The following is a 25097-nucleotide window of genomic DNA, read 5'->3' on the forward strand; positions in this document are numbered from 1 at the left end:
TCAAGCTCATCAGGAAGGGAAGAGGGAGGGAGGAAGGAGAGAAAGTAAAGAAAAAGTTAAAGGTGTAAGTGCAAAGCAAAGACATAACACAGAAAGAATGATAAATAATTTGCTAATTGTTACATTGATTATAATGTAGAATGTTTTCAAATGTTTAGGATTCATAAACAATTTAATTAAAAATAAAATACTGGTACTAACATTTATTTGAGAAACTTCACATTCACATGATGAAACAGTAACTGTTAGTTGCTAGACAAACTTTTTGGGAAAAGGTTTTACTCGTGGTTGCACCGAAAGAAACTGCTGCCCTTCTAAACAACCCTAAACTTTCCATGAAGTTAATCTTTGTATTTAGGATAATGCCTTTCTGAAGGGACCTATTAGGCTGTAGCCCTGAGTCATGTCGATTCATTTTTCGAGGTAACATATTTTTTCTCATTGCAATCTCGTTATAAGACTAAATTATCCTCCCAGGATTCAATCCCATCTGCCCTGGGGAACACGTGAAGCTGGGTCATGCACAGAGCATGCCCAGAAATGACTTTGCCTCTGGGTGTCTTTCCAGAAACTTTACTAAGACACTGTTTAATAATAAACAGGTTCTGGCTGGAATAGAAGAAAGTTGGTACAATCCTTACCTTGTATGAACAACACCGTGGGTGAAGAAAAATGATTGGTTGCTGGCTACCCAGCAGGCACTTCTGGTATTACTGACTTGATTTCCACAGGCATCTAGATGATTGATTATCAACATTATAAATATATAAATATACTTAGGAAAGAAATTTTGCATTTTCTGAAATGAACTATGCTATATTCAACAAAATTCTCCACATGCTTTCGTCTAATACATATCACCTGCCATTAGGGAATAATAATCACACTGCAGTTTTTCACAAGATTGCTGGGCTCAGTGTTATTTGATAAAGAAAAATGAGTGTCAACCTAATGCATTTTTTAATCAATCTGAAAATAAATGCTTGGTAAACATTTATTTTGTATTATTAGGGAATTCTGATTTGAATGGCTCAAGGACACACACACTGATACATTATTGATAAAATATGTACACTAAAAATATGTGCAATGTTATGAGTTACCACATATTATCACATATCATTTCTATCAAAAATAAATAAAAGCTCAAATGTGAAGGAAACTTAGGGGTGCGAACGGTTTTTGTTTCTGGTTTGGTTAAACAGAATGAGAAAGTCATAAAATGAGAAGGAATTTTATATAATACCAAGCAATTAATTCAATTGTCATTTTTACTCATTTTCCATAGGATTTGCCATCAACTATATTATATGTGTAAAGAAACAAAGAATATTTAAAGTACAAAGCTTTAAACTAGTATCTTTTGGGACAGGAGGATAGCCTAGTCGTAGTGTGCTTGCCTGGCTTCCTAGGAACCATTTACATAGGGGAAAAAAAAGCCAGAAGTGGTGCAGTGGCTCAAGTGGTAGAGCTCTAGCTTTGAGAAAGCCCAAGGACAGTACCCAGCCCCTGAGTTCAAGGCCCAGGACTGGTAAAAAATTTTGAAAAACAACTAGCATCTTTAATTCACTCAGAATTTATTTATAGATGTACTTTTGGGAATTTTACAATTCAAAATATGTGTCCATCGTTCCATAAAAGAAAAAAAAGAGGTGTTAGCATTTTAAATATGGTATTTAAAATAATCATTTTTACATTCCTATACTTTACTATTTGTTGTAAATGTCACAGGGAAAATGTTAATTTTGATCTTTTACTTACTATATGTAATCTTTTGAAGTATTTTTGGTACAAGAAGGTTAAAAAAATCCATCAATAAGTTCCTGCTAATTCAACTGTTTAGTTTTAATTCTAAAATGCTTTGGGTGCTAACCCTCAAATTGTCATATTTGCTATTGCTGATTTAACATCAAAATGTAACCAGTGCTACTCTCATGGGTGCTATGTATGATGTTCTTGACATTCAAAACATTTTATGGTATATTGACAAATGATGAAACATTACATAAATAGCACATGAAAACATAATGTGTAATTGTTGTTCTTCATTTACTATGTTATTTTTCATCTCTTTTGTTGTCCCTTGGTTATTCTCATATTGTTACAATATCTTACCTTGTTATCTGGTACATTGTATATATGTTTGTTTATTTGAAATAGGATAAGGAAATGGGGAAAAGAAGATGAGGGGAGTGGGTGGGAGGAAGGAAATGAGGACAAAAACATGAGAAGGGGTATCAATGTCTGTGAAGTAATGCACCTTCTATCTGGCAAATATAATGTAACTGTTGTATTAATTTCAGTAAAAAAAACACAACAAATAAAGGCTTTCATTATTTTATTTTAAGCCTCCCATCTGATGACAAACGTTGATCTCAGACTTGTGACAAAAATACAAAAGGACCCAGAACTGAGAAAACAAAGGCAGGGGATGTTTAGTTTGAGATCATCCTTATCCACCAGAGTGAGATACTGCATTAAAAAGGAAAAAAAAAACCTAGAGAGGTAGAAAAATAAAGAGAAGAAAGGGGGAAAATTCAGTCAAACAAGATGAGGGGGAGGGATGGGGGAGGGAAAGTGGGAGAAAAACATGGGAAGGGGTAACAATGTTCAAGAAGTAATGTACCCACTACCCGATGAATGTAAATGTAACCCCTCTGTATAAACAATAAACCCAAACAATAAAATTTTAAAAAAAGAAAAAAATTACAATAATGGAAATCTCCTCCAAAGTGTTATATATATTTTGAAAGGGCATTAAGAAAAGGCCTCTAAGATCTTAGTTATACTTTTTTCCTCAAGGTTATACTCATAGTATTTATTTAACTTCCATTACTGCCATGTCACGAACACAGTATTCAGACTTAATTTTTTGTTGTTGTTCAAAGTTCCCAGTATAATAATAATAATAATAATAATAATAATAATATTTGTGTTTACTGTGTGTGCAATCCTGGGTGCTTGACCTCAGGGCCTAGCACGCTAGCTTGTCTTTATTCAATTAAGGCCAACACTCTACCATTAGAGCTACAACCTTGTTTTTCATTTTTTTACTAGTTAATTGGAGATTGAATCTTGCTTTCAGCCTTCTTGTAGAATTCAGAAATTAGAGAGCCTAACTCAAATGTGTCATGAGATGAACATATCACAAGCCCATGTTTCCCAATAACAACTAAGTCAGTGTTTAAGTTCATGTTTCCTGTTTGACCTTTTGCTTTTAGCAAATCGGAGGTTCCCACAAGGAAGATGGTAACATGCAACAGGAAGAGTAATAAAGCTGATTTTGCTAAGGATATACTTAATACTTTATGACGATATTTTCAGTAAATATACAAATATTTTTCTTTTCAGGCTCTCATCACGCTGCCACTTGGTTCTCTAGAGTGGCCCTGTCAAAGGTCAGACTCTTGTCAGATGTTTTCTCCATATGAGGAAAGATTTGACACAAGAGAAATGCTTCTACAAAGAACAGTGAACCAGCATAAGACAGAAATGATTTTCTCTCTTTTCCATTATTAAATGATAAATAGAAGGAATATTACAATCTGGTAGAAAAATTGTAATCAAATCACAGTGTGACTTCAGACCAAATTATTCTTTCCCTCACATCTGCTCTGACACAGCATGTGTTCCATGACATTTGGTTATCATTGATGATTGACAACAGAATAACAACAAAAATCAGTTTGAGTTCATAAATATAAATGACATACTATAAAGGCAAGGTACTGAATGTTCCTATAAGCATAGCTGATTACAAATTTGTATTTACAACTTTATCTTGAGTGGAGCTGCTGGAATTTTGGATGATGGTAAAATAGAAGACATAGAAATTTGTTTCCTGCTTTTACCTCTGGGAGATTCTCTCTAATATAATTACACTGGGAGATTGTGATATAACTGTGTTGAGAGTTTGTAACTCTGATGGAACATGAGCAATTAAACACTTGTGATTTTTTAGGTAAGGGCTTGAATATTCAATTATGACTCAGTGAGGTTCAGCACTGTAGCACTGTATCAGTTGGCCATTCCATAATCACAGCATTACAGCAGGCTAACATAGATTGTATATACTGGCTAGACCTTCTTCTACAAATATTGGGAAAATGCATAAAAGTCATATAAACCATTATTTCCGATAACACCAGTAAGAATGTTTTTAAGTATACAAGAAAGCTTTACTAGACAGACATTATACTGTAATTACAATGTAATTTTTATATTGTAAGTAATATAACCTCAAGTATGCCACATTTGCAAATGTCTTATGTCAAATTTTGATGTCTCCCTCATAAATTGCATTGGATCCTGAGCCAGACAGCTTGCAGCTTGCAGAGCATAGATGGTTAAGAGACAACACAATTACTAACTTGTGGTTTCAACATCAGCGTTAAAAAACAAATGGAAATTCTGTAACATATCAATTTCATTCCACTATTGGTTCCTTATTTAATAAGATACAGCAATAGGGACGAGTTCAAAAATTTCTCATTGTATTGTTTCTATTTTAGAGTAAGGTTTTTTTTTTATGTTTACCTCTCCGGTCCCCATATTCTGTCTTCAGAAAATAGCGTTCTTTAAGTCTTCCTGTATGTAGTTGGACACATGTTGAAAAAGGGAAACTAAGGTAACTTTTCATTTGACTTACTGGTAGGGCATTAATTTTACTTACTCCTCAAAGGCACAAACATGTGTTTAGACTTGGCGGCAGCCTGCGGCATGATGGGAGTAATGGAACCTGACCTTGGGGATGCCTAATGTGAGACGTCATAGAGTGGGTGACCTCGATGGAGAAATGAGTATGTTAGCTCCGTACTGCCCTGACCCCTCATCAACTTGTGATCCTTAGTTCATTCTTCATATTCTCCACACTATAATGTTCGAATCGAATAGACCCCATTAGCCATAGGTCCAAACCTCAAAACTATGAGGCAAAAATCAGCCATGGGACTGTTTAATGGGATAGATTGGAAGGAAGAATAAGGGAATCAGTGACATCAGTAAATGTTCCTTATACTCATAAACTGATGTGTTAAACTGTTTGAAACTCCTTTGTATTACTGCTTAAAGTCAAAGGACATGCAGTAAGAGCAGTGTAAAACATCATTTAGACTGTGAGTATGAAGATAGGCAAAGTGAATTTGATGTCACTTCCTTTCCTCTTATTAGTTTAGGAATAGGCCTCTTGGAGAAACATAAATACTGGAAATATGTACTGCGGGAAAAAAAGATTGAATTTGCAGGGATCTGTAAATGAAGAATGTGAAACATGTTTTTCAAGTTGTGATATTATTTGAATATTCAGGAGGGTTGATTGAAAGACATGTTGAATAGATTCTTTTGTACTTTAATAAACTATACAGTTATTTCTACAAGTCATCATTGAGTGCCTCTATAAGGAAAATCTAAGTATGTAAGGAATGAAATGGAATCAAGGTGATTGCCCTGTACATTTATGTTCCTTTGCTGGCAGAATTCATCAAGACCCCAATGGTGTAACACATTCATTACTATGGATCAACTCCATGAAAGAGATGATTCACCAGGTGGCAGGAAATAATTGTGAAATGATTGTAGGTTTTCCTGAAACTTTTCCAGCAACTGTTTGCAGGTGTTTCTAATAGAGAAAATGTTCCCATCTGTGAATGTTTACACACCAAGAATATATCGTCAGATCCACAGATGCAGAGACTGTCCAATTTCCAGTGGTCTTTTATTGGGTACATAAACATATATGATTAAGTCTATTTACAGTAGTGTTTTACTGTATGCATTATGAAATAGTGAGGCCGGTACATATGCAGCTGTCTGAGATTGAGATTTAAGTTGTTTGGGCCAAGTGATCAAACTATTACATAGATTTTTCCAAGGTATTTATGAAAAATGATTGAATTTAATGCTGAACATGTTATGGCTTGACTTATAGATGAAGTATTGCATGAGAAGTGTCACCAATCTCTTCAATACCTACAGAAATTTCATGCTAAAATATTCCAGTGATCTGTTCAATGATCAGAGATAAACCTCTAGTTTATAAAATGGGTTTAAATGAGGAGGGAACAGTAAGTCCTGATGAGAGAATTCATTTACATGATTCTTATATCTGTCTTCACATTCAGAACCTTAATGGAGATGTTCACATCTACCAGCACTGAGATGATTAAATAAGACAAATATATGACACATGGAGAGAATATTAATATTTATTAGAAGACCAGTATTTATTGAATATAAACTTTTAATGAAAAAGTTTAGAATTAGTACTCTCTCTGTAAAATGTACAAATCAACCCAGATGTCAGTGGTTTATATCTTTAATACTAGATACTAATATGGCTGAGATCTGCAGATGAAAATCTCAAAGCTAGCACAATCAGGAAAGACAATGGGACTTTATTTATTTATTTATGTATTTATTTATTTGTTGCCAGCCCTGGGGCTTGTACTAAGGGCCTGTGTACTGTCCTTGGACACATTTTGCTGATGGTCAGCACTCTGCCCCTTTAGCCACAGCACCACCTCCAGCTTTTTCTGAGTATGTGGTAGTGAAGAATTGAACTCAGGGCTTTGTGCATGCTAGGCAACCACTCTACCACCAGGCTACAACCCTGGCCCCGATTTTGGGACTGTTATCTTCAATTTAATAACAAAAAGCTAGAAAGCAGTACTCATTGTAGCTCATAGTAGTAGAGCATTATCCTTGAGGAAAAAAGCTCAGGACAGTATTTAGGCCTTCATATCAAGCCCCAGCACCAGTAAACTCACACACAAAATACCCCACACAGATCATTTTGAAAGAACTGTAATGTCCACTGAATGACAATATTATGATTTAAAGGGAAATAAAAGTAATCCAAGTAATGTTTACAACAATTTTCTAAGAAGATGTTAAATTATATCATTAATTGATAGTAACAATATGTAATTGAATTGCAATTTAATGTAGCAAGATGTAATATTTCTTTACCATCTATAATATCATCTATATAATATAAAACATGCATGTTTGTATTCCAAAAGCAAGCCAGGATTAGAGGCAGACACTGTAAATGATCTGTTACAAGAGAAAAAACATGAACAAAATATTTTTTCATTATTTATAAAGATTATAATGACAAGCTGCTAAGTAGGAAGAAAATAAAATATTTAGTGATGTTTCTTCTTGTTCTATTACCAGACTAGCTTGTAAGCTAATCGTCAAGATAAGAGCTGACTATGGCTCCTTATTCAAAGGGAATGTATTAATGGAAGAATTGCAGTTCCATTTAAACAATGCCTCCTGCCTTCTATCCATCCTGTGCACACAAACTCCCACATCCACACATGCACTCAGTAAACACACCAGTACTGTTTCACACCCTCTTGTCTCCATAGCTTTTCCTTTTTCTATCAGCAGTGACATTCCAGAAGTTCACACGAGGGCCCTACTTACCTCTTACCTCTACTAATGTAATGATCAGGGTAATTCTCAAACATTTGCAACCTAGGACTGTCGTTCTTTATAAATCCTAACTGTAGAGTATGGCCATGTGTACTTCTGCAACTCAGAGTTAGTCTCAGTGAAAATGCTTCATTTTATTTTTTTTTTTTGTGTGTGTGTGTGTGTGTGTGTGTGTGTGTGTGTGTGTTTTAAAGAAATTTCATAGACTGAATAATTCACAACAAAATGGCATTTATTTCACAGTTCCTGGGAAGACAATCGCTTGGGGTCCTTTGTCAAAGTTCTTCATATTTTATGCATTTTCAGAAGGCTCAAAGAAGATAAACAAATGAAATGGAGTAGAGGGAGGGCAGGGCTGAAGTTTTATTTCATTATCAAGAACACTCATTTTAGACAGTTGACTTACCTCCTTTCCATTTATGCAAAGAGAACATTGAAGACCTTATGACCTATAAAGGCCACACTTTTTGTCAGTCTTTGTCTTATGTGTCAAGTTTCTGACACATGAACCTCAGAACATCTATTGCACGTTAGCAATCAGTCACTATCCTAGCCCATGTGTTTACATGAAAAATTTACTTGTCCCACCTCATTAGCTTCCCCAAGTAACAGGTTGAAACACCAAACTCAAAACTCCAAAGTCCAGCACACCATGAGAGTGAGATTCAAGTGAGACTCAAGACAGGATCAGGCCCAAGGCCAATTCTTCTTTAGCTGTGGGCCAGTCTCCAACACAGACAGTTGAAAAAGACAAAATGGATTCTCTTTCTCAGAAAGAAAGAAATAGGCAAGAAGGAGGGTAAACTGGTAGAAACAGGTAAAAAAAAAAAAACTTGAGATGAAAATGAGTATTGGGCCTGGAGTTTGGCCTAGTGGTAAGAGTGCTTGCTTAGCATGCCCAAAGACACGGGTTCCTTTCCTCAGTACCACATATATAGAAAACAAATCAGGAAATTGTGCTGTGGCTCAAGTGGCCAAGCTCTCGCCATGAGAAAGCCCAAGAACAGTGCTTATGCCCCGAGTTCAAGGTCCAGGACTGGAAAAAAAAAAAAGAAAACCACTCTTCTATCTTTCAAAATATTTTGCTCCATTTCTCTCTCTCATCTTTTAGGAATTTTACCATATTATACAGCCATCAGCAAGAAAGCAAAATTAATAGGTAATGTTCAATTATATAATTGCTTAAATTTTCTAAATAGGATTGATGAACAGATTCAAAGAGAATTGGGCCCCAGTATATTACTATTTCATATCTGATATGCAGACTTTTCTATATGACTCTCAGACTATATGACAATGAGAAAGAAGATGAAGAAGAAGAAGGAGAAGAAGAAGAAGAAGAAGAAGAAGAAGAAGAAGAAGAAGAAGAAGAAGAAGAAGAAGAAGAAGAAGAAGAAGAAGAGGGAAGAGATAAGATTTTGGAAACAAAAATAAGTCAGTAACATTTATTGAGATATTTTCTTGTTATTTTGTATCAAAAATATTGTAGAAAAACAATAGACATAAATCATTGACATTCTCTACAGTGTTCTGAGACAGTATCTATGAAGATTATTACTTCATCACTATTTCTGTAACATTTTTCTAGTCTTTCAAATTCTTAATTATAAAGTCATCCCTCTGATGTTTCTGTAAATGCAAACAATTTTTCTTAATAGCTATGAGTGCTTGAAATTACATGGGAACTGTAACACAGTCTTCATACATTTAGAAAACCTGCCAACATTTATCATAATAACTATTTTGAGACCCAGAAACTCAAAGGACTCATCCTTTTTGTGCAAACAAATAAAATCAAAAATTTATTACATCATTAAATTTTGATTTTATGCTGATGATGAAAGTAAATATCTAGGACAATTAATTTAGAGTGATTCAGGCAATCATTTTGCAGGTGTGTTACATTAATTTTGTGTATATTAGTGAGATAATAATGTGTTTCTTTTCATAGCAGAGTTAAGCTTGGAATCATTGAATGTCATTTCCCTATTCCTAGGTAAACAGAAACTACAGTGACTCATTCACTGTAAGAAAAAGGATAAATTAAGTTTATATTTCAAATATATAATTTACAAATTAAAAAATTTTTTAAATATATTTTTCTTCAAGTGCTAATTGATCACAATGGCACATTCCTGTTATCCTTGCTGCTTAAGAGCCTGGGATCTGAAGGACACAAGTTCCAAGTCAGTCTGGACAGAAATGGACTTCATCACTAACCTGGGCTATAGAAATGTTTCAATTGGTAGAGTGCCAGCTGAGCAAGAATGAAGTTATGAGCTTAAGTTCTGTTGCCCCTAAAGAAATATTTTTGAACACTTAGGAAGTTGACAGAATTAGAAATCATTCTAGAATTGTGTAAATACTTAAACAAAGGTGGCTGTACTATGGTTTATTTCCATTTGGATGATTTTTTTTTCTTCTTTGTTGGGAAGCATAGGGATTAGTTATATATTATTTTAAGCAAAGAATTATGATGTTTTAGGTAACAAAATTAAGTTTCTAGAGCAGTTGTTGAATGCAGAGACAGATTCTAGCAGAGTTTAAAGAAGTAGAATGTATATCAGTCTGAGTCATGAGTATTCTAACAGCTCAGGAAAATCTCGGGCACTAAAAAGAAACTAAGGGAGTCTACCTATTGCTCCACTGCCCCACAAATACAATAATGTTTGGAAACTTCCTTTATCTTCTTTTCCTTTGAATGTAAACATGTTGCAAAGTTTACTTTTTTTGCCACAATCTCTTCTGCATGATCTGTATATCATGCTAGCCTTATCCTTTTGGTATTTAAAATACTGGCAATGTGCCCTACAATTTCAGAACCAATATATCCTACAGTTTATAGATGACATGTTCTAGTTATGTTTAACTATTTAATACTTCTATAGTATACATTATTCTTAAATATTAATGAGAGAAGAGGATGATTGAAATGTTTTGCATTGGAAGCAGGTGTACAAATAAAGCCACTTGAGATATCTCATTTATTGAAAGTTTTGTAAGAACTGACAACTCAGAACCTGGAAAAAAAATCCTTACAGGAAGAAACTTTCCATGAAGGAAAGGCTATTATGGTAAGAACCTGCAAGTGGAAGACACTAGTGCTCTGCTCTCTGACAAAAATAGCAAATCAGTATCAATGCAGCACACCTGAAAAGCTGAAAAACTTTGTTCTACCAAAGGAACCTTGATAAATGCAGAGGACGCAATTTCAATCAGAGATCTCTTCAAATTTTCTATCTTACAAGAGCAGGAACTAATAGATTTTTGAGAAGCACTGTACACAAGCATTTTCAGATGATAAATTCGGGTGCATCTGGTATACCCAATATGGATTCCTTGCCAGGAAAGATCAATACAAGTACTGGCTCCTTGACTGATCCAACCTTAATTTTTTCCCTCACATCTGTTAAATAGTGAGCATTAACATATAGTAATTGCTAGTTGTTTGGAAAAAATGAATATATTTGAAATAGCAGAAAATTTTGATTTTCAGAATGCAAATTATGTGTGGGTAAAATACAGTAAAATTAACAATAAATTATCTAAAATGAGATACTCATGTTGCTGAGGCATAAGTTGATGCTATGAGCTCAGTGGTATGCTGAATATATGGACAAAGAGGTAACTATAATTGTGAATGTGTTTTATGTGTGTAAACAGACTTTTAAGTTCACAAAATAAAGTAAAAATGTGTGTGAGCTTCTTTTCATAGGTTATCTAAAGAATTATTCAGGACGCATAGAAATGTCAAGTCTGATAATAATAGAGTATGTATCGAAAGTTTGAAATGGCTTATGTGTATAGAAGAATGCACAGTATACACAAGTATGGTTATAGAAGTGCAAGGGGTAAAGGTCGAATTGTACTAAGTACAGTTGCAACTCCCTGCGGTGCCTCCAGCAAAGTTCAAGGGCCCAGACAAAGCCTAGCATTGTAGCACAGTGTTGGACATCTCCATGATGAAGAACAACTCCACCCATATTCCTTCCACAGCTGAACCACAACCTCTCCTCACCTCTCTCAAAGCTGAGATGCTATATGAATTTTACCCTACCCAGTTGTTTTCCTTTGGACTTTTTTTACGTAAACTTGTGACCTACAGAGTCATAACACCTTTAGACAGAGTCTGAATTTTTTCAGAACTCAGGTACTGTTATTTGAAAGGTCTGTCAGTTTGCTCCTAAGATGAAGTCCAAGTGGAAAAGGAGCTGTTGCTTTTGATGAAGTACAAGAAGAATGAAAAGCAGGATGGCTTGGGAAACACAAAAGAAATTAATGAATGTCTGCCGAAAATATTTTCAATTTAAGAAAATTAAGACATTTACAGAAAGATTTAAGAATCTGTCAAAATGCTGTTTAATTACTCACTATGAAAAAATATTTGGAACTTATAGCATTCTCATTTAAGAAGATATGGAATATATATATGTCACTTGGAAAATTATTATATCATACAAATAAATAATTGATTATATAATATATTATTGTAAATACATTTTATATTGATAGTATCATTACATAATATTTATAATATATTTATATATTATATATTTATTAATAAAAGAATGCTATATTATTGACTTATAAGGAATATATGCACATATGTATTGTGTATATAATATGTGTATATACATAAAATAATAAAATAATGTTATATTATTTGCTTATATTACATATACATATATGTATATAATATATACACATGTGCGTATATATGCATACACATATATATGTATATATGTATATATAAACATGATAGACCATATCTAGTCTATATTAATAATGCTTTTTCTTCCATAATCCCTTGACCCATGCACAGCCCAAAAAGCAATTACAACCCAGCCCATGTAAAGAAGTACCACAAGGGCTATTTTCACAGAGGTCTCCAGTGGAGTTCAATCTTTGGGTCTTCTTTCTGCAAGATATTTCTCGATTATATCCCTTTCCTGGTTTTCCTTTTGCTTTTCAGCAAACCTGCTCTGTCTTCCTTAAACACTTTTCTACCATTCAATTCTTTAACTGGTGCAGAAAACAAATCTGTGCCTAGAAAGCATTCCAGTGAGCGAAGGCAAGGCCTTGCATCAGAGCGACATAGTGGTTCTCACACAGGCCTCGCAAGAATGACTGTTCTCTTTTTGGTCCCACATGGGTAACAGTTTCTTTTCACTTATGGTATTGTTCCATAGTGATGATAACTTAAATGTATGATACATTTATTTATTCCCTGCCCACTATTGCTAGAAAGAAAGCTCATAAACTGGCTTTGGAATCGACTGTTTATGTATTTAAAGTATCTACAATGAAAATGGCACATCCTATTTGCTGAAGTTCAAGGAACTGAAAAAAATTCAATATGAGGCCACTGAATGATCAATAAGAAAAAGTTAGGTAAAGTCGAGAGAAGGGAAAAAGATACGGAATAAAAAACAGTAATGAGTATAAAAAAAATCTCAAGTTAACAAAGCAGGAAAAAATCTGATCATTTCCTGTAGTCATTGTAAACAGCACTTAAAAGTAAATGAGTTGGGGCCTGGAGTTTGGACTACTGGTAAAGTGCTTGCCTAGCATGCACAAAGACCCAGGTTTGATTCCTCGGTACCACATACATAGAAAAAAGCCAGAAGTGGTGCTGAGGCTCAAGTGGTAGAGCTCTAACCTTGAGAAAGTCCAAGGACAGTGTTCAGGCCCTGAGCTCAAGCCCAGGACTGGCAAAAAAAAAAAATAATATATATATATATGAATTTATTTCAAGGTGGAAGGAATATGGTATTCAATATTCTTCTTATTATTTAAAAATTAATTATACTTTTGTGAATATTTGTGCAATTCCTGGATGGATTATCATTCATGAATGTTGTAATGATCTGTAATATAATCAATTATAAGCAAGGATTACAATGCTACTATTACTGTGTTTGATTAAATCTTCAGTCTTATAAAATTATTGCCTAGGCAGAGCTATTGAGTCATCAATGTACTAATTTGCTTTGATCAAATACTTACACAGGTAGGTATCTGGTTGGCATTCTGTATCCTGCAATGCAATTCAACTCAGTAGTTTTACAGTTGGAATTTATTTGACGACTTTAAATAGTATTACACAGAAGAATTTCTTTCTTAGTTATTTATTTATTTATTTTTACTTCAGCACACTTCTTTCTGACTGCAAACACTGGAGAGATGCCGCCTAACATCTGTCCCATCTTTCCTTAATGTTTTGTTTCATGGCTGGTGTTCCACAACTTGCTGGCATTTAAATTATTTTCCTCTTCTTTGAGAACATCTGGTGTTCTTTCTTTTCGTGTTCTAAAATGTATTAATTTGTCTGAGCAATAATTCTGGCAGGTTTGGAACACAATGAGCTAGAGTTTATTTTAATTTGGAAACAGACTGTGCTTACTTAGGATTAAATTCACTTTTGTAAGTTACCTTGCATTCAGGTTTGCTAGCAATACGATTGAATCTAAGTATAACATCTCATCAAGATATGTGATTTTCTTAAATCATGTCTTTGTTATCCTTGAGAATATACTAATCATATCTGTAAACACTTTTTATATAACACGAACTTTCACATTACATTTTGTTTTATTTACTGCATCTGTAAATTCAATTATATTTTCAGGTAATAAATATATGTAGATCATATCAATGTGGAGTAATTCCATACTGCATTATATATAAGGACTATGTATTCCTCAAATTCTATTTTACTCATAATATACTCAGTATTAACCTTATTCTTAATTGTGTTTATATTCATTGATATAAATAGAGATGATTTTGTCCTAATTAGTAATTGATCAACAAGTATTTTGACATGACTCAAAATACATTAACTTTGTATAGAATAGAAAATAAAATTTAACTGATAATTCATTTTAAGATAAGTAGAAAATAAAAAATAAATTGATAAAAATTTAAACAGATCCTAAACAATGAAAATTGGATTCTGAAATTTTGGTTATATTAAAACAAGAAGTGTAGAGCAGAAAAGATGAATTTATTTTTATTTTATTCAGTTATATTGTTACCTCAGTATTCCAAAGGAAAGTCCTGCTTGACTTTTGGACATACAGGAGAAATGATATTGCAAATATAGAATGTATAAAAATGTAACATTGTAAGAGAATTTTCTCTGATACTTTAGTCTTAAAATATAATTATTTTTACAAATTTGCCTAACTTTTGTTTCTTTGTACCTCATTTATTTAGTTTCTCTATTTTCTTAATAAAATGATACAATTACAAAAGTATAATTTTTGACCTAATTCTGCAACCAAATATTATTTTGCCAGGCCTGGGCCTTGAACTCAAGGCCTGAGCACTGTCTTTGGGCTTTCCCAAGGCTAGAGTTCTACCACTTGTGCCACAGCACCATTTCCAGCTTTTTTCTATGTGGTACCAAACAATTGAACCCAGGTCTTCGTGCATTCTAGGCAAGCACTCTACCACTAGGCCAAACTCCCGGCCCTGTAACCAAATTTTTAGATGAAAATTGTTTGACAATTATTGTATATAAATTGTATCAAATTATGTTTATGAAAGAATATCATAAGAATTTATGTCTCAAGATGACAGATTTTTTTCAAATGCTTTTTTTTTAGTATGGCTATTTTTCTTTACATTGTTTTTCAGATTGACCTTAACATATCAATGAGCATTGCTAACATAACTACATATACATAAAAATCTATGATGGGGTATATACTCTATAGATGTAATGTTTTTTAATACATAGATTAATACTTTAGTTATGTTCTAAAACCTAAGTGACAGAGATTGTATAGAGATTCCCTTCTTAAATGCTTGTTTGTTAAACATGGCATTTGAAATATGATGTAAAAATCAATGTTAATAATTTTTTAATAAAAAAATAAAATTACCCTAACATATTTCATGAAAATGGTTATAGAGTTTAGTAATTTCATCAAGTTCACATATATACATTAATTTCATCATGTTCACATATATACATTGACTTCATACAATTCCGGTTATGTGCACTTGATATTTGTCCATATATATAAATTTCCCTGTTATAATATAGTGGCAGTATTAAATCTACTGAGATTATTGTGAATTTCTTTCCTTATATGCTAATTTGGGTTAGTTTAATCTTACCTACAAATAACACAACAGAATTAAAATCATACTTGTAGGCAGCATGATAAACTGATCTCTTTAACTCGAGTAATAAAAACTTCAGTGTAAGCCAAATGAAAGATGTAACTCAAAATAAAATGTTCTTTTGATTCTTCTTAAGTATCTGTGTAACGGTAGAAACAAAATATATATTCACTTATTTTTTCATCAACTAAGAATTTCAAATGAAGCAATATTTGATTAACATCAAGAATTTTTCCTGGAAATTACAACTTGTTAATTATATTTTTCAGATATGACTGATTTAGCTATTCAAAAATAAATTCAACCGAATAAAGAAAAAAAATACCACTTTTTGGAAAATTTTGAAAATTTTCAGTTGAATACTACCAAATTGTAAATGATGCTTTCTGGGTTCAGTTTTTTTTTTTTCTGAGTGTTGCATTAATATTGCTGGAGGCTCAGTGCTAGAGTGCCTGCCTAACAAGTGAGAGACCCTGAGTTTAAGTAATAGCAAAAAGACAAGAAAAATACAAAACATCCCATCATTAACACTGTGTTTCCCCAATTTTAGCAAGGTTTTCACATCTGGTTTTTGTTTGCTTCTCAATAGTTATCAGAAGAATAAACAATCAATTCTAATAACCCAAATTATCTAATTCATGCATGTTTTACATTTTGATAAACCTTTAACAAATATTTTCATGGATAAGTGTACAATATGTATTACAAATTTGGTAGCTGAGCACTTTTCAGTCAGTTGCGAAAATGACTTTTGATGACTGAGGAATAATTATGTACCACTGGGGATATTTGATGTAAATGACACATTGATAAATTTTTCAGAGAGAATTGGAGGGAAGGGTCATATGGAATCTTGGAGTGCATGAGAATGACATATTACATTAACTCTGTTCTTGTGAAATTTAGATAGCAAAGGAACACTGGTAGTGCCTTACATTTTTTTCAGTATGGTTGGAAATGTCTATGAGGATTGGGAGAAATCATAGGAACAGAGAAAGGACATCAACTCCAAGGCCAAGTTACTTCTACAGAAGAATGTGCTACTGACAGGAAGCCAAGAAACCATGATGTGTGGACAGTCCAATACCCTGAGGGGCAAGTTTGAAAGGGAATAAATATTTATATGAGTCATCAACGAAAGCCAAGACAACCTAGCTAAAGAAGGATCAGTTCAGGAAAGCAATTCGTTCTCAATTGGCTTTTTACCACTTGAGTCACCTCTCTAGCCCTAGAAAAATAATTCTTACAACTAAAATAACTACTTCTTTTTTTTTTTGCCAGTCCTGGGCTTGAGCTCAGGGCCTGAGCACTGTCCTTGGACCTTCTCAAGGCTAGAGCTCTACCACTTGATCCTGAGCACCACTTCCGGCTTTTTTCTATGTATGTGGTACCGAGGAATTGAACCCGGGTCTTCATGTATGCTAGGCAAGCACTTTAACCACTAGGCCAAACTCCCAGCCCTAAAATAACTACTTCTATGACAGTGCCTACCCTTCACATGGCAATGCTGATGTAAAGCCTCCACTTGTGAAAGACAAAGCTCTGTCCTATGGCATAAAGCTAGGTCTCTCAGGTCTATTTAGAATTTAAGAGAAAAGATTGTTCATGTCGACATAGGATGGTTTATTGGCAATAGGGGTTGGTGAACTGCAAAATTAGAGGTGTGCAGTTGTAAGCTGATGATGGAGCACTCTGCTAATATCATGCATCAACAAATCACAAGATCATACTTACTATACCTTGGTTAGATTTCTATCTCATCCTTCTTTACTATTCCCTGAAAAAGAGAAAACTGGTTTTTTGAAATTTTCTAATTCCTTTTTTTGCATCTCACAGGCTTTTGTATAAAACTCTTATCAATTATATTTCATCATATTTGATGTCATGTCATTGTAACTTCCTGTAAGAAGAACTTCAATGCCATGACTCTCATTTTCAGGACTATGGAATAGCGTCTCAGAGTCAAAAATTTTGAGTGACAAAGTGTTACAATGGAACAAATAAAATGCCCTAAGCTGAGAAGTCTGATAAACTAAAAAAATTCTATTATTCAGTTCAATTATATAATGTTTGAAAAAAATATCTGGCAATGAATTTAAAAAAATAGGCTTTCTTATTTCAGGAAGATGGGAAATGAATTTATGCAGAATGACAGCTATTTAATTCTCAAGAGTGGAAAAGATAGGTGCCCCCAGATGGTTTTCAAGAACTCATTAGGAAGAAGAGGTGACAGGTGATGCCAGCTTATTAGGTAAAGCATTTTGAAGAAATTCATCTGCAGGGAAAAAGAAGAATATTGTCTGAATCTCTGGATCTGGCATTTGAATCACATGAAAGCACAAAACCACCTATGCATAATTATATGAAAACAATATCATATATGAGGCTGTATTTTCCTTAGATGAATAATATCTTGGAGAAGCTGAAAGCACAAGCTTTCTCTATGCATGTTTACCATTTTTTAAAATGATAACATTACATCTGGGACTCTTGTTTGTATGAGAATGTACTTAATTAGAGAAAAAAAATGGGTAAAACTTTTTTCCATGTACGTTTTAAGTAAAATTCAAGTCTCAGAACTGTGAGATAATCCTAGAAAAATATTTCTGTTCCATATTTAGGGAAATAAAAATATTGATGAAATGGAAAAAAATAGTGTGAATAATTTTATAATTGAAAAGGTACAATATTAGAGTGGAGACATCTGTGCCTATGGATTCTAATATTCAATATTTTGTCTAAATTGGCTCTATCTGTCATACTTAGCACCTTATCAAAATACAGAATGAAATATACTAAATATTAAATACTCATTTCCAGTAACTTCTGCAGATTCATCTAAGAGGGTTCATAAAGAATGCCTGAAAATCACTTATAAACTTCACAGCCCAGTAGTATAGGTCCACAGAATATCTAAGATAAGAAGATAAAGTATTTCAAACAGAGGACATTTACTCTTTCCCTACACATTACGAACACATTACTAAAGGTGTTACTTACAGTAGTTTTTCTTTTAATCAGGACATCATGTCAGTCTATGAAGAAAATGTTTCAAGGCATAGTAAAAGTAGGAGAAAATGAATTTGAAGTGAATTATAAATCTTCCAAGATAACCTCACAGATATATTGTAACATGAGGCCAGAAACTTCAAATTGCTATAATTAATATATTCAGGGCTCTATTGGATAAAGTAGACAACATTGGGGAGCAGATAGACAATGTAAACAGTGGAAACTGTGGACTCTAGATAAAGTTATGACCAAGTCAAGTGTATGAGGGCCATCCACTCTTCTTCCATCCACAATAGCTCCTTATTTCCATGTTTTCTAAACAAGAGTGATTTCATCTCACATGACAGAACATAGAAGAGCAAAAGAGAATGGATGCTATGTTCTTCTTACAGTGTATTGTGCAAGAACAGGAGAGAGAAAAGAAGCTCTGTCATAACCCCATCTGTGAGGGACCAGGTCTCATGAATTAATTTCAGTTTAATTGTAGCATATTTCTTATTAAGCTTCAACAAATTAGTTCTGGGAGACACCTTCAGATGATCTGTATTCGTATATTAAAATCAATCACTGTGATGAGCAAGTATAATTTGAACTTAAAACCCACATGGTTTCTACTAGCCCGCAAAGACAGTATAAAATAATCAAATGCCAGTAATCTATACTTGTATAATGTATAGTTATATAAGAAGGAATGTGGAAGCACATAATGTAGTCAAGAATCAAATTATCTAGGGCTACTTTATGCCCTTCAATAACTCATAACCCTGATTTTCTATCTGGGCACAATACTGCTGAAGTTAATAAACCTCTTGGAATATTTCATGGAAAGTCCCCACCTCTAGCATCAATGGCACCGACGCTGAGTCATTACACTTGAAAACGATGAAATCATTTTCTTCCAGTCTACTGTAACTGATACTCTCACCAATGTAAGAGCATCCGCTATATCAGGTACTGATACAAGACTCTTTTGTCCTGTGAATACAAAAGTTGATAAACCATCTTTTACAGTGGAATATGCCACGTGGGATGAATTAAAATACATATTCCTAGGCCATGGTTATATAAATTTGGCTCGGAATAAAACATTTTCTTATTTCTGTTATTCATCTTTGTGATTTTTCTCCTCGTAAAGCAAGCAATGGGTTGAAAAGTTTGGGGCTATATAATCAGATCGTTTTATCTTAAATAGGCCACATTCTGCTTTCTGACTTGTTTGCTAAACTCCTAAGATGATAAACTCACATACAGACTTATCATCACCAGTGTGCTTTTCTACCTAAACAAGAAAAAAAGAAAGGTTTTTTTTTTCTCAAGTTTTTCTTGCTAATAAAAATTGGCACTATTAGTTTTATTAGTAGGGTTATTACCAGAAGTGAGATAAGCAAGAAGATAATTCACATATATATTTTCATTTTTACTTTGTTGATGTATTAAATTGATCTTCCATGTTGAAGCCCATATGAATAGCTATCAAAGAAAAATTTAAAAAGTTCCAACTAGGGCTTGGAGTTTGGCCTAGTGGTAGAGTGCTTGCCTAGCATGCACAAGGACCCGGGTTCAATTCCTTGGTACCACATACATAGAAAAAAAGCCAGAAGTGGTGCTGAGGCTCAAGTGGTAGAGCTCTAGCCTTGAGAAAGTCCAAGGACAGTGCTTAGGCCCTGAGTTCATGGCCCAGGACTGGCAAAAAAAAAGTTCCAACTATAAATATGAATATATATATTTGATTTTACATATCCTAGACCCATAGCCTAGAGACATTGTAATGATGTTTATAATATGATACTTGTTGATTGGTTTGGGACTAGAATTTAGCAATGCACACATAATTAATAAATGTTACTTTGTTTCCAGTTACTTCCCTTTGCTTCATTTCCTTGCCCTGAGTCATTTTATTTACAATAAAGACAATATTTTTGGTAGTTAAAGTATACAAATTAAAATATTTAATGCTAGGAAAACATAAGCAAACTGGAAACTGAACTCTTGAAGGTTTGTAAGATGATTTGTGAGTGACATAGCCATCACAGTGAAATCTCCACTACTCTACTACTCTGTTTATAATATTCAGAATTGCCATATTTTTGTCTGGCCTGGAAATTGAAGTCAGCCTTGAGCACTGTCCTTGAGGTTTCTCAAGGCTAGTACCCTACCACTTGAGCCACAGCACCACTTCCAACCTTTCCTGTGTATGTGGTACCAAGGAACCCAACCCAGGTTTTCTACTTGCTAGGCAAGCACTCTACCACTAGGCTGTGCTCCTGGCACCAGAATTGGCATTTTTAATGCTTTCCTCTCTTATTCTTTCCTTCTCTCATCTCTTCCCTCCCTCCCCATGTGCCTTCCTACTCTGTGAATACATACAATCCTTTTTCTTCTCCTTGTTTTCTCTATTTTCTCCTTCTTATTTCATTTCTAGCTATGTCATTCCTTTATAGGAGGAAAATGACGGACAATGGCAGAGAACCTTTCTTCCTTATTAGGGAAGGGTGTTTGAAGCCATCAGTATGCACACAAAGGTGTTCTATCAGTGTAGCAATTAATGGCAATGGACTTCAGTTATAGTAAATGACTTTCTAATTAGCAATAAAGAGCACAACTTCACTGGCATTCTAATGGCACCATCAAAACTTCACAGTATCAGGTCACCTTGTTAAGGAAAGAACTGCTGGATTATAATGTAAATAAGTCACCACTCTTGATTTATTTAAATAGAAGCATATGTCTATTATAAAATCCTTATCTGAAAGTTCAAGAATGCTATAGTAAGCTTTACATTATTCTGCTAGAATAGAATTAATCACTAGAGAAAACGGCAGCACTGTAAATAAGTGAAATACCAGAAAGGAAAAAAATATTTAAAGTACATGCAAGCGTATTCCATTCTTCTAGGGGGTGATCTATGAAAATATTCAGTTTATTGCATCTTTGAAAACAGCAAGACACTGGGGCACATCATAAGCATCTGTACCTGATGGTTTTAGCATGTAATTCTGCATCACCTTCAACTTACTTGAAGGCATTTAAGATCTTGATAAATATTTGGGGCACTGATCTCTATCCTGGACAGCCTGAGCTATCATAAAATGACACAATCGAAATCAAGTAAGCGATTTATTTTATTGTGGTTTCAGGGGCTATAAAGTTCATGGCTAAGGTAACAGGAGATTCAACTTTTGATTCACAGATAATTACCTTCTCTATCCTTTTCACCCAAAAGAGACATAGAGAAAGAGAATAACCTCTCTGATATTTTTTAATGCAGGCACTGATCCCTTTGTTAGAGTTCTACCTTCTGATCTCATTGAGTGAGAAAATGAACTTGAGAAAACCACACTCCCCACAGAGCTCCACTGGGAAGTAAGGAATTCAACATAAATGCTGGTAAGACTTGAACTTGAGAATTTCAAAAAATCACATGGTCCTGTTTGAAAAATTAACTTAAGAACATGAATGGAAGTTGCATACAGGATTGTCACCAACAAATACTTTTAATATTTTCTTACTAGTAGTAATTGAAAACTTGACCTCCATCCTGTATTTCCAGGTGCATACAGATGTTCAGCAAGCCACTAAAAATGTATGCACACTGCCAGATGCAGGCAGGGAAAATCTACCTAAGCCTGGCAGAAAACATTACATCGTGGGCTTAATTGAAAAACCCCCCACCTCCTTAGACCTAATGAATTTTTCATTAACTTCTGCCTCCTTGCTGGACCTCAGAAAATTCCAACTCCTGTCCCACTTCTTTGTACAGTTTCTATGCCCTTGGGTAGCCTGTGCCTCTTGTTATATCTTAATGAACAGTCCTCAACTGTGGAAGATCAAATCCAGCCTATTTCCTTCCTCTCTCCTCCACTTTTCTAACAGTAATAAAGCACTCTAGGGACAGTGATATGGAAAAAAAACATGTTATTAAAATAATAGTACTATTCTGAATGCAGCAACTCATACAAAGGAATTATTTGTAAGTTTAAGTCAACTCAGGCTCTCAGAGTAGAAAAAAAATTGTGAATACAAATGAAGATTTGTAACAGCAGGAAATAAATCTTAGCGATCTCATTTCTTTTTCTTACCAATTTATTGTGTCTCTACTGAAGTTTCTGTCTACAAGAGATTAAGCATACCAGATTGTCAGTTTAAGTTGGCCCCCTGTCCAGAACACCATTTCGTAAGTTACTTTTCAGCTCTGCCTTGGTATCTGCGTTGTCTCTTGCCTTCTAGCAACAACCAGTGGTGCAGCAAGTTCCTAACTGCAAAGAAGCCCCATTCTCGTTCCAGCATGTGTTTCTATGGTGGTCATCTACACACATCCAGGTTCGATCTACTGCTCCTCACTGCCTGCCTGAATAGGTAATATGGTCTGGTCCTACCTGTTGGAAGAATTCTTGTACATTGAATTCTTGCAGCTCTCACTTACTCTGCAATTTTATGACCCAAACCCTGAACTATTTTCAGGTCAACAATTGCCACACTATTGCTGCTTAAATTCTGTCAAAGATGGTCCTAATATTTTATATTTTACTGACTTTAAATCATTGTTCCACACGTAAATATATATGTATATATATAGCTCACATTAAAATGAGTTTTAATAACATATCTTCAAAACTTGCTAATAGAAGCTACAAAATGGGCCTAGTAATTAACAAGGGATCAAGTAAGAAAATGAAGGAAATACTATACTTAAAGTTCACCATAAAGGTAGCAAGTATTAAATGTAATTTACTTACAACTATAGTGTTCATAAAAAGTCTACATTATAATTGTTTATAATAAAAAGTACAATGGACTAATCCTTAACACTGAATAAATCATTCAACTGGTAAATTGTTATGACTATAACATGTCTGAAGCTTCCCCGTTTGTTAGAGATTCAACACTTAAAGAAAGAGGACAATATTAATTGTCAGACCAGGAATTTGTACTAGTGGTAGTGTGCTTTCTTAGCATGCAAGAAGACCCAGGTTTGATTCTTTGGTACCACATACATTAAAGAAAAAAACAAAAAGCAAAAAACCCCAAAACAAACACAAATTGTGTTGTGGCTCAAGTAGGAGAGCTCTAGCATTGAGAAAGCTGAAGAACAAAGTACAGCTGAGTTCAAGCCCTGGGACTGGCAAAAAATATTGTAGTATTGTCTTAGAATTTTGTTTTCATTGATATTTAAGTATGTTTTCTATAGCAATCAAATTTTAGGAAAATAACAGATAACAATTGTGAAAATCAAGTACAATATAAAGCCACACAATTAATATATTCCAAAATATAATTAACTTCCCAGTCACCAGTGGTTCATACCTGTATTTCCAGCTATCAAGAGTATGAGACTCTCTTTCCAGCTAACCAGCAAAATGCTAAAATGGAGAAATAAATCAAGAGAGAGAGAGAGAGAGCCAGGTATGTTAAATAAGCAAATTAAATAAGAGCTTTGTACCAAGAAATTCAAGTGCCACCAAAAAAGAATATAGAAATATGGATATAGATATAGATACACAATGGATGTGACAGTAACAACAATTATTTCTAACACACTTGAATATTGTAATCCACAATAAACACAAATTGTTTCTGTAAAAATGCAAACCAAATATATAATATATACATATATATATATAAAGACCCATAAGTTCCTGGAAAACACATTAATTAGGATTAACCTTCTTTAATTTTTAAAAATCAAGAATATTTGTTATATTTATAGAGTGCCAAATATTAACAAAGAATAGGAAAACATACACTGTGACTACAGCATGGAATTCACAAATCAGGACCTAGGTTAGCAATTCAAAATGGCCTACAATGTGCCAGCCCAAGAGCAAGGTCATTGCTTTTATCTGTGATTTCTGGAACAACTATGGAATCAGTGAGTGCATTAAACATTGATATACATTAGACTTGAGTTTCTCAAAGTAACATACGGTACATTTTTATCCAGTACTGATGGTAATTTGCTTTGGGAAATATTTGCACATTAAGTATGAATAAAATATACAACAAAAAAGAATGTCACCTATAGCAAAAAATCTATGCAAAGTAACATCTTACCAGTAACAGCAGGGAGTCTCTAAATGCATAAAAAGAAATCACATTAATAAATTATCCATGTGGAAGAAAGCATGCCAATGTTTTCCTTAGGGCTCACGACCTTAACACTTAAATGCAATTATTTCAAGTGCTAAATTCACATTTTCCTGATGACTCTATAATGGATTTTTCTTGACAACTTTCTTCCTAACAGGTTATGTAATGGTTGTACTATGAAAACTAAATATACAGGATGTGAAATCCAAATAGTCATATTAAAAGAAGGTAATTTTTGTTTTGTTTTGCAAACACTAGGGTTTAAACAACGGGCTTGGCAGTTGATAGACAACTGTTCTACCTCCTCAGTCAAGCCCCTTTACTCCCTTTGAAGTTTTTATTTTCTTTTTTTTTTCCATTTAAATCTTGCCTTCTTTCCCATAGCTAGCCAAGTAATATAACCCTCTTACCTGTGTATAGCTGCC

This window comes from Megascapheus bottae, chromosome 23 (genome assembly GCF_031878675.1).
Source record: "Megascapheus bottae isolate mThoBot1 chromosome 23, mThoBot2.hap1, whole genome shotgun sequence".
Lineage (NCBI taxonomy): Eukaryota > Metazoa > Chordata > Mammalia > Rodentia > Geomyidae > Megascapheus > Megascapheus bottae.